Source organism: Triticum aestivum, chromosome 4A (genome assembly GCF_018294505.1).
Source record: "Triticum aestivum cultivar Chinese Spring chromosome 4A, IWGSC CS RefSeq v2.1, whole genome shotgun sequence".
NCBI lineage: Eukaryota > Viridiplantae > Streptophyta > Magnoliopsida > Poales > Poaceae > Triticum > Triticum aestivum.
In genome coordinates, this window is record NC_057803.1 from 455,978,903 (window position 1) to 455,992,875 (window position 13,973).

At 45.1% G+C, this 13,973-nt stretch overlaps 1 pseudogene; it reads left to right on the forward strand.

The window, feature by feature from the left end:
- The first annotated feature begins 2,006 nt into the window (after positions 1–2,006).
- LOC123083842 (uncharacterized) lies at positions 2,007–13,627 on the forward strand (annotated as a pseudogene).
- Positions 13,628–13,973: the final 346 nt, after the last annotated feature.

Below are 13,973 nucleotides of genomic sequence, written 5' to 3' on the forward strand. Positions count from 1 at the left end.
CAAGGCGGGTGGTTCCGCAACCGGTGGTGTCCCTCCTTCCTGCGTGCCGTAGCTCATAGCACCTTGTGCGAAGGCTGCCTGCGAGTTGCTCCACCCTTGCTCGCCAGAAGCTTTCATAGCTGCAAAAGGATCACCAATTTGTACATCACATTAGCCAGATGTTGGAAAAAGATATATCCTCGATAAGTGCTTTGTTACGGGTTCTCCAAAGAGACCACGCAAGGGCCGCAAACCCCACCCAAGCAAGCTTACGATCCTGGCCACTCGAGGCTTTGATCAAACGGAACTCATCCAAGAAAGATCTCGGATTCCACGTACAACCCGTAGTCGCCCGAAGCACACTCCACGCGAATCTAGCGACGACGCATCGCAAAATGGTATGATCGCATGTCTCATCCTCGCCACACCATACGCACTTGCCATCACCCGGCACGTTGCGTTTTCTCACTTGATCCCCAATTGAGATCCTATTCCTCGCCACTTGCTAAAGAAATATGTTTTTTAGTTTTTGATGGAATTCTAGCCTTCCATAGCCCACTTAAGTCGCAAGGAGGCGCCGAACGGAAGATCTCTCGGTACAAGGACCCGGTCCAAAAATCCCCGGGTGGCTCAAGCATCCAAGTGACCTCATCTCTGCCAAGGGAGAGGCTAACACCCGCCAGTTGTTGTCGCATCTGGTCCCACTCAAGGGCTTCCCCGGTTTCATGAGGCCCGCGGAATCTGGGTAACCACCGATTATCGAACCATGCCTCGACCACCTTGGCTTCTGGTTTCTCCGCTGTGGTGAATAGAGATGACAAACTATATATGAGTATATCGATCTTATATTATATATTGTTAGAAAGTATATTAGGGTCACACCGTCTGATGGGTGGACAATTTTCTTTCTTATAAGTGGGATTTTTTTCTTTTCTTTACGAGATCATTCGCATATTTAATCGATGAAGATCCAAAATATGATGTTTAAGTTAATATAATAGTTAATTCATCATGCGTATTTATACGATGTTCTTAGGTCCAAAATCATAAGCTAGATACTACTAATTTGGTCCAAAATCACCATACTATATAGCAGTTCTTAGGTCGATTGGGTCAATATGATGACATTGCTATAGTCGTTCTAAACCATAACCATAAGCAAAGCACTAGTAGTAGTAGTAGTAGGATTTGTGCATGAGTAGGGAGGGTCATGAGCTACCAAGCCGTGCTATTTATTGCTAGTGCAACCAAGCAAGCTAGTCTAAACTCCAAACTCTCCTCTCTCTCTCCTGGGTCCTGGCACTGGCAGCAATGGTAGACGCTGGAAAACTGCACTTTATTTGCAAACTGGCCATAGAGCGAGCGAGGCTGCTCTGCTTACGTACGTATTTTGGGCACCACTCCTACCGCCGGGGCGGCCTCTCCGGTGAGCTACCGGTCCTATCATCCCACAAGGCTACTAGCTAGTACTAGTGCTAACCCTAGCTCGGGACGTACGTATGGGCACGCTACTGCTGTTGCTGTATGGGCACAAGTCCAAATCACCTGTCATAGACTCCCAGGAATATCTTCAACATTACATTACATTCAAGAAAAGATATAAAGGACTCCTAGTAATTTCTGGATTGGACTACAACGCCATGGGCATTGACGGCTTGACGCATCGTCCTACGAGTCCAAATGACAAGTACGCTTCTACCCCTACGCGCGATGCACCCTGTTGAACGTATGCACCCGGCCCACTGCGCACCGCCGCGAAACGTGCCATTGCATCGAGCGCTCCGCTGGGCACCGGCGCATGGACCGGGCGTAGCTCCGTTGCACGACCCCTGTGCCCCTGATTTGCCGCTGCCGGCGCATGTGAAGTTTCCAGCCGCAGCGTCTCCCTCCCCTCTCTCTCTCCCTCCCTCCCTCCCTCCCTCCCCTTCGTTTCGCATTCACAGGAAGCTGCGTCCGCGTGCCGCCGGCCGTACCCGCCCCCTCCGGCGTCGCCGCGCCGAATCCACTCGTCCGGCTTCGGCGGCGCCATGGGGCCCAAGCCCAAGGCCCGTCGGCTCGCCAGAAATCGCTGGCCACACCGAGGTAACTTTCCCCCAACCTTTCCTTTTTGGATGCGATGCGGGGCCATTAGTGACCGATCCAGACCAAGCTCACCGTGTATCCTCTATGTTCCTAGTGACCCAATGCAGGAGTTTAAGTGCATTCAGCACTACGATCGTGAGCATATGTCTAAGTTGAATGAAAAGCGGCTGCGGACCAAACATTGCGATGTTTGTTTGACGTGTGATCTTAAGGCTTTGACTGCCCACCGCTCGGGTGGTGAGGAGAAGATGGAGAGGAAGAAGAACAGGTCAGCAAGACGCACTGCTGCCAAGGAGCCTGCAAAACCAAACAACAGCGCTTCCTGGGTTTGCTTGGAGTGCGGTAGCTTTTTTTGTGGTGGTGCAGGAGAGGCAGAGGGCCATGTTAGAGCACATCACAAGGAGCAACCTGAGCATCGGTGGTTTGCCAACACCTATGATAAAGATATACTGTACTGTTGTGAGTGTAACCAGAAGGTTCCACTCAAGGTTTTTAAGTATCGTCCATCACAATCAGCAGAAGCTTCAACTGAGTTAGAGGCAAACACCAACCCACTTGATCCGAAGGATGATGAAGGTTTGGACAAGAAGGAGGTGGTGACACCGCAGATGAAACCGGTGGAGGCGGAGGGCAAGGGATCCAGCAGTTCGTCATCTCCTCGCTCGGAGGATGATGAAGGTTTGGGCAAGAAGGAGGTGGTGACACCGTAGATGAAACCGGTGGAGACGGAGGACAAGGGATCCAGCAGTCCATCATCTCCTCACTCTGAGGACATAACCAAGGAGCCTGTTTCCATATGCCAGTCAGAGGAGATAGCCAAGGAGGACGTTGCCAAATATAATGTCATCAGGGGGCTGCGGAATCTCGGCAACACCTGTTTTTTCAATGCCATGTTGTAGTGCTTATTGGCCCTTGACCCACTGCGCAGCGTAATGATGGGACAAAACGTTTGCAAAGGGCCAATTGCTGCGCTTTTCAAAGAGCTCTTTGTCAACACAAGTCCTTCAAGCAATGCAAAAGGCTGCCTTGACCCAACAAAACTGCTTGCATCTGTCTGCTCAAAGTGGCCCCAATTCAGTACCGGCGGAATGGAGGATGCCGAAGAACTCATCCAATGTTTTCTTCATGGTTTGGATGAAGAGGAAGATGAAGCACATCAACCTTCAATGGATGCTTCAAAGAAGGTCACAATTGTCAATTCCATCTTTGCAGGCGAGGAGTGTAGTGCTCTAACCAGCACAGAATGTGTACACAGTTCCAAGGAGAAACATGAAGAGACCCTTATATTCCGACTGGCAATTCCAGATAGGAAGCTCCCTGCTGTAGCTTCGAGGAGCAATAAAGCTGATGCTGAGGCACATGATGACGGTGATCTTGTATCAGTTAAGGATTGCTTCTCCTTATACACCAAGGAAGAGTTGATATCTGATTGGCTCTGTGAGTCTTGTACTGATGCAGCTAACACAAAACTTGTTGTGGAGTCAGGTGGTGACGATAACCAAAATGACCAGAAACAGAAACAGGAAACAACAAAAATTTTCAGAGCTGCAAGGAAAAGAATGATTATAACCAAAGCTCCAGATGTAATGGTGATTAGTTTGATCAGGCAAAAAAGGCTCCTAATCCTGCTGGATATGATAAATTGGAAGGACATGTGTGTTTCAAGGAGATTCTTAATATGCAGCCATACATGGGCGAAAGGTAGGTATTGTTTCTTTGACTGACTGAATATGAAATCATTTTTAATAGTCTTGTTCGAATGGATAAGAAATACCTGAATCTGAAAACTTGTTTGACCGACTATTATAGGAAAAAACATTCCTTGACTGACTGAATATAGATCCATGCATCAACCAGAGTAGTAGCGCAGTGTTAGTAACTACTCCAGCTATCTTCAAGCATGAAGCAGTAACTAATTAATAAATACAACTCAAATTTAGAAATAATTGATCAATAAAAAAACCAAACGTCCGTCCAAATTAAACAAAACAGAAACTAGTATAACTGAAGTTAGCTCAGCTTAATTAGGTCCATGAATGAAAAAGCTGGAGCAGCTAGATTAGCTAGGACCCATGACATGAAAATGAACTATAATTGCTGACTTAGTATTCTTTTGTCCCTCGTTAGCGACAAACAAAGGCATGCATACTTACTGTTCCTAGCTTTGAAAATTAACCTTTTATTAACTAACTCTACACTCTCAGCTCCCTTCCTAACCAAAGAAGATCTCCAACCACTACCTAGCTATTAATCATCCTTATGTAGTTTCAGACAATTATTCAGACTGAACTGGGTCTGAATATTTTTGAATTTGGCATCTCAGTATTTGTGATTTATGAGCGAGCGACAGTACTGTACAGCTCTACGACTGCTCTGGTCATCACTATTTCTTGTAATTTTCAGGTTTGACGAGAATGACAATAACACCTACCGTCTAGTTGGTGTTGCTCAACACATTGGAGATCGGAAAGGAGGTCATTATATTGTGTATGTAAGAGCTAGCAAGATGAATGGTCAGGAACATCAAAGCAATGACAAGTCTTGGTTTTATGCAAGCGATGAGATGATCAGAGAAGCCAGCTTGCAGGACGTTCTTGATTGCGAGGCCTACATTCTTTTTTATGAAAGGGTGGGGAACTAAGACTTTATAAGTTATTCTGTGTTTGTTGGCATGTTTATTTAAATGTCAATGTTCTGTTTGCAGTGTTCAAATCATGATGCCCAATCTTCTGCCAATGTCACGAGTGAGGAATCTGGACTTGCCAACCTTCTGCCAATGTTGCCCAATCTTGTCAGTGATTTGATTCCTCCATCCATGGATGACTTGGTCCCATGGGATGAGCAGAGGAGCCCCAGCCGGGATAAAAGGAGAGAACAGGGAGCGGACAAGAAAAATGTCACATTGCTACCTATGTTTTGGGAGTTTCTTGATGAGTATGTTTATCTCGCTTTTCTATGTTTTTTGTCTCATGCTGCTCAATGGGTTTCACCTCTAGCCTACCCCAACTTGTTTGGGACTAAAGTCTTTGTTGTTGTTGTTATTGTTCTGCTCAACGGGTTCTAATCCAGACAACTTCGTTTTGATAGGTTTACTCTATCCGGAGAAACGATGTCATATTACCGTTTTCAATTGTGGGGCATGCTTGTGAGAGGTTCTGGATCAAGGGAACTGCACATCCTCTACTCGCATCTCTTGAATCGGTCAAAGGACCTTGCAATGGGAGTCTGCAATGGCGGCGAAAGGTATAATTTTGACAAATTTATCTCTTCAATCTTGGAAAAATTGGTTATGTAGCACCCAAATAGGTCACCTTTGGAAAGCTAGCACCAAAATGTCTTGGTACACTTAAATAACACTACAAAGGTTACACATTTTAGTTGTTTAGCACGGTGTCATATTCTCCATCCAAGGCAGTTATTTAGGACCAATGTATCCTTGTTTCAATCATACAGCTAGTACAGAGGCACCACTCTTTCAAGCTTTGGATGTTTCTTGGCTAACTATGATCCACATTGAGTAATTGTTCTGGTATCCTATCCTGTAGTTTTTTTGCACCAACAGTTGGATCTTTCCTGAAGATATCCTCCCCCCTTCGAAGCTTCCTTTCCTGTTACTTTACCAGTACTAGCACAAGTATGCTCCAATTCTGAAATCACAATTACCTTTTTTTCAAAAGGGGACAAATCACAATCACCTGCATGAAAACCAAGCTATAAGATTGTGTGCTGATATGTGCTGAAATTTCCCTTTAAATTAGTAGCCATCACTTTCCCTTCAAATTAGTAGCCACCTTATTTTCCTTATGATTCCTTGATTTTAATATCATAGTACTAATTACTAAATACTGTAAACAGGCTGAGGGTGAAGTTAACAGAAATTGCCCGGAAGTATATGCTGGAACTTGTAACAAGTTTGAAAATAAAGCTGACAGAATGCAACAGGAATTTAATCCAGCAGCTCGAGTTAAAATTTCTTGAAATGTCCAAAAAGTAATGTTCTCAATCCCTTCCCTTTTATATCATTATTTGTTTATGCAACTCAGTTCTATTTTAGTGCTTAATTAGAGACTGCTGTATATATTTTTTTAGGCATGAAAAGCTAGAGGATTGTTTTGGCGCTGCTTTGCTTAGAGAAATGAGTGTACATGGTCATGTTGAGAAGCAAATCATGACACCTTTGCCTGATAAATGCGCCTTGGTTCAGGCACTTGTCGAACATGTGATTAGCAAACATAAAGTTGGGTACTCGTGGGAAGGTGATTTTGGCTTAAATGATATGGATGCCTACGATGGCAAGGTGGTCATCACAAAAAGTCCGAAGTTATTTGATATACAGCCTGAAATATCGCCCGAGATGGTCACTGCGATGGAGAAGGATTTTAAAAGTATTGCAACAAAAGTGGTGCAAAAATTCATGCAGTCTCAGATTTACGTTCCTTATTTGTCACCTTTTCATGCTTTCTTGAGTGGCATGGGACTATATGCTACCTGGTGGTCGGACCGACTCAAGACAAAGGATTTGCGAGAACTGATACTCCATTATCCCTTTTTCAAGCCTTCAAGGGCTCGTTTGAATTTGCTGGTAGGCATCTTTGATGCATGGAGATCGTTCGATCAGAATGATACAAGTCCTTTATTTAAGAAGATCTTGAAGGAGTTCGAAGGATCTTTATGGTTAGGGAAGATGACTGCGGTTGTTAATCAAATCATTATTGATGTTTTCGAGTACAAAGGCGCTGCATATTATGAAGATGAGCTACAGTACATGATTGAATTATTGAGGCATCTTGCAGTACATGGCATTGAGAAATCCTTTGACTGCCATGTTGATGGCCCCCGCAAGCAACTGGTACAAAATCTCGATGAACTGGAGGTCGGAGGTGCTTATTATCTCGAAGAGTTTGTGATGCTTGCCTTAACTTCTTTGTTAAAGAAATCGGGAATGAAAGACATGTATGTCGTTGCAGCCCACTACTAAATTTTATTTTATTTTCTGTTTAGTTTTATTAACTGCTAGGTATTATATGATCTACAGGTTGGAGTCTGTTTGGGAGTGCTACAAGAATTGCAATTACTCCTATCAGAAGTAAATTAGCAATGATTCGTGGAGGGGAAAGATGTGGCCGAGCTCCTTATGTAGGTACATCCACTTTGAACGTCTACTAATATCCCATTCACATTTTCTCCCATCAGATGCAATGTTTTTAAATAAGATAATGTTTTAATTATTGAGTATACCTTTTCCTCTTCACTTTGATTTTTTTCTTTTTTTTCTCTTGATGCATTGCACCGTTGAAGTGCTTCTCCACACAACAAAAAAAATGCAGACAAAAGGAGAGAATCCCATAAAACATAGTTATGAGAGAAAAAACAGTGTGCAAGAAATTTTTATTTGTGTTGAACTGTAGCCATCACAACACTGCATAGTGTCAGAATCAACATTCGGCGCCAAGCCTCATTAGGACTGTACAACACTGTAGTAAACATTCTTAGACTAGCATCAATTTGGACGCTCCTGGTCCAGAAAGAACAACTAGGATAGTGAGTGCACCTTCATGGAGTTGGGAGTTAGGGAAACCGAGAATGAAGTGTCGTGTGTGGGATCATCATAGACTCATAGAAACCGAGAACAGCTAGGTGGCTTGTTGCTTGGTGTTCCTGTAATTGAGATTTGAAGCGATCTTGTGTGGTAACAGGGACTTGCACTAACGTTCATAAATGATTTTATTTGAGATTTTTTACGGTACCCTGGTACTCCAATCACCCATATCGGAGTACCAAGCAAATGAAGTTGTCCATGATAAAGGGCAACTAGTCATTTTACCAATACTACTTTGGACTTTCCCATCATCCCGTAGGGGTCGATAGCTGCCCATTGTTCGGTAAAATAAAAAAGAAACTCCCGATCGTTCAGCGGAGCTTTTTCTATCGAGTGGTGGTGGCGCTGCCAGCCCAATCCTTTCCTCAGTTCGCAGTCCCGGTGAGGAAACAAAACACATAGAGCCATAGAGGAAACCAGGGGCAGCAGGTTAGCTACCATTTTTGTGCGAACTGATCACTTGATCTGAGGATTTCTGAAGTTGTTGTTTTGATCACACATATACAGATATACAGATGAATTAGAATAATCTGTAGAACGAGTATGGCCGTGGTTAAATGGACAATGGCGACCTTAAGGTAGAAAACTATCATGCTCAAGTAGAATTATTTTTTATTTCCAATATTCACTGATACCTCTTACTTGAAGTTGTACTGATGTTATTGTGGAGGGCTTAGATGGTATTTGGTATGCCTGTTTCCATTTATCCTCTTAGTTCTGTTGTTGCCTCCTACAATCTCTAGGAATGTAATTTGCTTAGTTTCCTCCATTCAGTTTTACTAGTTTAGTTTCCCGGGAAAGAAAGAGCTTGTCAATTTTGTTGCATAATCAAGAACAAAGGAATTTCTTCTCAAGTCTGGTATTTGTACTGTACAGCTTAATTGTTCCACCAAATGATAGCAAAGCCTTCTTTATGTTCACTGCAAGAAGTAGGCACATCACCATATTATTCAAATGGTGTCTTATCAGAGTTATAACAGTTTTGTGATCTTAAAATCATCTCTTCTTTGTTCCCTTATTCTTATGCAAAATGTATTTGCTCTTTTTTATTCAAAGGCTTTTACTGAAGCTTGTTGATATTTTAGTCAGCCATGGTATTAATTGTCTGCGATATGCTTTATGGATCATTATATCATTCTTCGCAGTTAGGTGATGGACATGTCTCCCCGTCTATTTTGTGAGCAATTCAATGGTGCTACATATCCCTTGCAAATGGCCTCTACATGGAAGAGAGCGGTCAGTGGCTTGCCGACTGCACGAAGACGACGAACCACACCTGATTACAATGGCCTCTACATGGATTAGCTAGTGAAGCTATATATGAACCTGGATTCTGTTTTGCTCTGTTTGGGTCATCAGGGTAGTCAGTGTAATGTTGCTCTTTCATTTGTACGAGTAGGTAACTGCTGTTGTATCTGGGAACCTGATGTACACTGACTTTGCAATGGAGCCATGGAGTTGCAGACTTACTATTTGTCAAAAAGGTTAATTACTGGATTCTGATTTGCATGTTTATGTTAGTACTGAATTTTGATTTGTAGAGTTAAGTGCCCTTAGCCCTCAGGCACTGCCGGGTGCCTTCCCCTTGCAACCGCGGCAATTTCCCATGTTGAGGTCTTGAAGATAAATATAACATGACAGAACTTTGATTTACATTTTGGTTTGTCTTCCATAGTGGAGCCATGCACAGTTTTTTCTAAAATGTTCATTACTAAATATTGATTTGCAAGGTTGTGATGGTACTAAATTTTGATTTGCAAGGTTATGGTATTACTGATTTTTTATTTGCAAAGTTAAAATCATTTCCAGGTACTTGAAACATGCTGCAACCAAAGCATAACAAGTTTGCATGATTAAAGAGACATGACAGTTTAGTAGATTGAAAGTGCAGTGCACTCAACAACATGAAATAGAATGAAAATACGATAGCACTAGATTCTCAAATCGTTCTCCAGAGCTAACATCATCTGATCACACTTGTAATTGCTAGTGGGTACAAACTCTCACTGATCAATAAAATAAGTAAGAACGGCGCATGTCTTCGGACTGAACAAATATCATCATCGCACAACAATAATTTTTATGAATTACACACACACACACACACACACAGAACAACAACAACAGGCTCGGTTTGGTGAAGAAGAACAGCAGGGGAGGAAGACAGAAGGAGCAGCAGGGGCGCTCAGGAAGAAGAAGAGGGAAGCAGCAGGGGGTGGTGAGAGAAGAGAAGCATCAGAGAGCAGATCAGCCGCCCTGGCCTCTTGCACGGGTGGAGAGCGCCACCTCTCTCCCGTTCGGTGTTCAGCCGCGCGTGGGATCAGACGGCCGTCCGGTGGGTCGCACGCTTCGACCCCCTTCCTCTCCTCTGGTTCGCGGGTTCAGCCGCGCGTGGGATCAGACAGCGGTCTGGTGGGTCGCGCGCTTGGACCCCCTCCTCTGGTTCGTGGGTTCAGCCGCGCGTGGGATCAGACGCCCACCGCTTGCCGTCTGGTGGGTCGCGATAATACTACACACGCGCAAAAGTCACGGGCTCTCACGGACCCTGCTACGTGGCCTTCACTAATTGTCCCTCCCTGATTTTAAGTGGCGGGTCCGCCTCACTTTATCAAATCTAAGCCAATCAGATCCTAACTATCTCATAAAAGCATGTGTAGCATCTCTCGGTGGGTCGTGCCTCTCGATTCTTCGATTGGTCACCAGATGCTAGCGCTCTTGGAAAATATCCTGTGGTACGAGTCATTCACGAGGAAAAGGAGAGAATCCTGGCAAACCTCCAGTGCCCGCTGACCAACTTTTCGTGCCGATATCTCGGGCTCCAGCTCGCGATCAAGCAGCTCACCAAGGCTGATTGGCAACCCTTGCTCGATCTCGTGAGAAAATTCCTCCCTGCATGGCAGCGTGGCCTAATGCAGCGTTCTGGGCGTCTGATTCCTGTGAACTCTGTCATTGCGGCGAGGCCGATCCACCACCTGCTCATCCTCGAAGCCCCGGCTTGGGTGCTGGAAGACATTAATAGTTGGATGTGGGTCTTCTTTTGGGCTGGCAAAGATAAAGTCAATTGTGGCCAATTCTTGGTGGCATGGAACTCTATCTGCCGTCCCTTGAAGTTTGGTGGGTTGGGAGTCAAGGATTTGCATCGGCAAGGGCTGGCCCTTAGGGTTCGGTGGGAGTGGCTCCGACGCACAGATCCGAACATGCCATGGCAAGGGCTCTCTCTCCTTGTGGATGATGATGCTAGAGCAATTTTCGACAGCCTGGTGCATATCTCTGTTGGGAGAGGAGATAAAGTACTTTTCTGGAGAGATCGATGGATCCATGGCTTTGCGGTCAAGGACATTGCACCCATGGCTCATGCCCTAATCGACACTCGGACGATCAATCAGAGAACTGTGCAGCAGGCCACTGTGGATGAGAGATGGGTTTTGGACATCCTGGACAGCAACTCCTTCCAAGTGCTTCTACAAGCCATGCATCTACGGCTGGCCATCTCCACGGTGCAGCGAGACCTCGACGCGGAGGACGTGTTTTCTTGGCCTTGCACTGCCTCACAAGCTTATTCGGCGCAGTCCACCTATGCCACTCTTTGCCACGGCTTGGTCTCTTTCCCCCATGCCAAAGCCATTTGGAGGAGTTGGGCTCCACTCAAGTGCAAAAATTTCTCTTGGTTGGCCATGCAAAAGAGAATCTGGACTTCGGATCGTCGTACCAGGCATGGCCTTCAGGACGAACCTTCTGCATGCTACACATGTCTCCAGGAGGTGGATAATGTTGATCATATCCTTGCACAATGCGTCTATGCCCGTGAGACCTGGCATCGCTGCTTTGATGTTCTGAACCTGCCTACCGCGGTTACGACACCTCAGGATTGCTTCCTGGAATGGTGGATGATGCAGAGACAAGCCTTCCAAAAGGAGGAGAGGCGTGGGTTTGAAACTTTGGTTATCTGTGCCACGTGGTCCATGTGGAAGCAGCGGAACGCCCGTGTCTCCAATCGGAGAGAGCAACAGTTAGATGCGCAGGCCCTGACGAGTAACATTCTTGATAAATTAAGAAATGGAAACTTGCTAGAGGTGGAGTAGGTGGTTTACAAAGATTCGTGAGAGTGTAGCTTATTCTCCTGTAATGGTGTGGGTGGGCTAATGGTGGTCTCCGCACTACTATCGTCCTCTTGTAATCAAATTTTCTCCCTTCTATAAAAATATGGTACGCAATTTGCATACTCTCGAAAAAAACATGATATCGTGCTTAGCATGGTGCGTCAGATCTGCATCGAAGGCATAGGATCAACTCATTTGTTTATATACAGGATATTTTGCGTCTAGCCCCCCAAAAGTTGTGCCTACATGCAAAATCATAGCAGTTGTTCAAAATATTAATCCAGATGAACAACTACCGATTGTTTCCAAATGAACTAGTACGTCATAATTTTCTAAAACACTAATACTCGATAATCACAAGCAGAAGCAGTCCCTATTTTTGCGTTACTCACTTTTCTTGAAAGCTGCATACAAGTTCTTCTTCACTCAGATGTGTGTCAGTACCGTCTTTCCAGGGTGATAGGTAGATTTTTAGTTCATCATTGTGCCCGTGAGACAGAAATGCCCCAAGCTGAAAACGAGATGCGAGTTTGACATGGTGTAATGCAAAGCTGCAACCGGCAATATAGAAAAGTTTAAGGTCTGTTTTGTATATTTGGTAATGGATGTCTGACTATTTAAACCTCTACCTTGGGCACAGATCACAACTTCTTGTATCACAGTATCATATCAATGCCCGTATCAGTGGATATATGCACTCGTGCATGATTTCTTCTGGCACTTTTCAGTTAGCCCCCTCCAGAACTGAACTCTTCTCCAAGTTGATCCATGCTTCGGTGTTGAAAGCACTTTCGACCAAGTTTGGGTGCCTAAACGCACTCTGCAAAATATGAAGAAGTGTTGTAATAATATCATAATAAGAATATTTCTGCAGAAATGAATACTCTACAAGTAAATTTGTGGTCTCGTGTTTAATTTATGATGCAAAAAGGCTCAAAACACTGATAGCACATTTATCCTGATGTTTTTCTTGTCAGCAACTTTGTTAACAAATGTAATTTGGTTCCCTGTATCGCGTTAATACTCCTTTCTATTAATTTTTGAGAGGCATTGGTGTAGGAGATTAGGATTGCACGATGTATTGCTCTCGTGCATAGGCACGTATATATATGATGTACGGTGGGCCACGGATCTCAACTATACAAGGAACTAGAAGACGGGCCCAATACACAATATGCACATAACACATATACTCAACACCCCCCCTCGCAGTCGAAGCGGCACCTCGTGAAGTTTCAGGTCATTCCAAGAACTTCTATTTCTGCACATAAATAACACCATGGCAATTCTGCTGAAAACAGCGTCAGTCTGGGTTAGTTCCATTCAAATCATGCAAGTTAGAGTCCAAAACAAGGGCAAAAGAGTTTGGAAAAGTAGATATGACGGAGACGTATCAGTAACCCGAATGCTTTCATGGGAATATAACGTCCTTCGCACATTGCTCCGCCACAAGGCGGGACCCCTCCAGGACACTACCAAAATATAGCTCGGGTCGACGATGCTCCTTGCCCTCAGGCGGCCCCTCGGTATTCAGCTTCTTGGCATCCAGCTTCGCCCAATGCATCTTGATGCGGGCAAATGCCATCCGCTCACCTTCGATGCAGACGGACCGCTTCACGGCTTCGAGCCGTGGGCAGGCATTCACAAGCCGCTTCACAAGTCCGAAGTAGCTGCTGGGGATGGGCTCGGCAGGCCACAACCGGACTATTAGGTCCTTCATGGCTAGCTCAGCCGACCTGTGCAGCTCGACCAGCTGTTTCAGCTGGTCGCTAAAGGGCACCGGATGTTCTGGTCCAAGATATTGAGACCAGAATAGCTTCTCCGTTGACATCCCCTCTTCAGCTTGCTAAAACTCAGGAGCATCTGATATACTGCGCGGCAGATCCGTAAACTCGCCTGGAAAACGCAAATTCGAGTAAGTACAAGGATTTTTTCCTTCGCATACTTGCTTTGTATAGGGAAAGACTTACCCGCCGCAACCTCCTTGGCCGCCTGAATTTCCTGGAGGGCGCTCTGGGCTTTGGCTCGGGCATCCTGTGCGCTCTGGCGGGCCTTCGCAAGTTCGGACTTTTGCGTCTTAAAATTGCGTTCCAAGGACTCGAACTTCTGGACGGCGTCCTGGAGCTCTTGCTGGGCCTTCCTAACCAGGGCCTCATGCTTCTCGCGCGCGGCGTGTTCCTTGGCCGCTTTGTCCTCGGCCTCAGCTAACGCCA